The sequence below is a fragment of the Penaeus monodon genome, chromosome 24 (assembly GCF_015228065.2).
Source record: "Penaeus monodon isolate SGIC_2016 chromosome 24, NSTDA_Pmon_1, whole genome shotgun sequence".
Taxonomy (NCBI): domain Eukaryota; kingdom Metazoa; phylum Arthropoda; class Malacostraca; order Decapoda; family Penaeidae; genus Penaeus; species Penaeus monodon.
The window spans coordinates 14560579-14560853 of NC_051409.1; positions in this window are offsets into that span (position 1 = coordinate 14560579).

Below are 275 nucleotides of genomic sequence, written 5' to 3' on the forward strand. Positions count from 1 at the left end.
TATGTATATTTCTATCCATTTGCCTATCTATCAGTCTGCCTGTCTGCCATTGCATCCCTTGCTCACTTTCTCTGATGCCATGATTTGCATCCCCCATCATGGTTCCATTAATCACCAGGGACGAACTGCAAAAAGCTCTCTGCGGAATTCATCACCAAAACCTCGGCGAAAAGAGTAAAAGGAAAAACTCATACCCTCTGTTTAAGTCCCTTGTTTACATATGATAATGAGGCAATACAGGTGAATGAGGCATCATTAGGCCTCGGGTCATCACG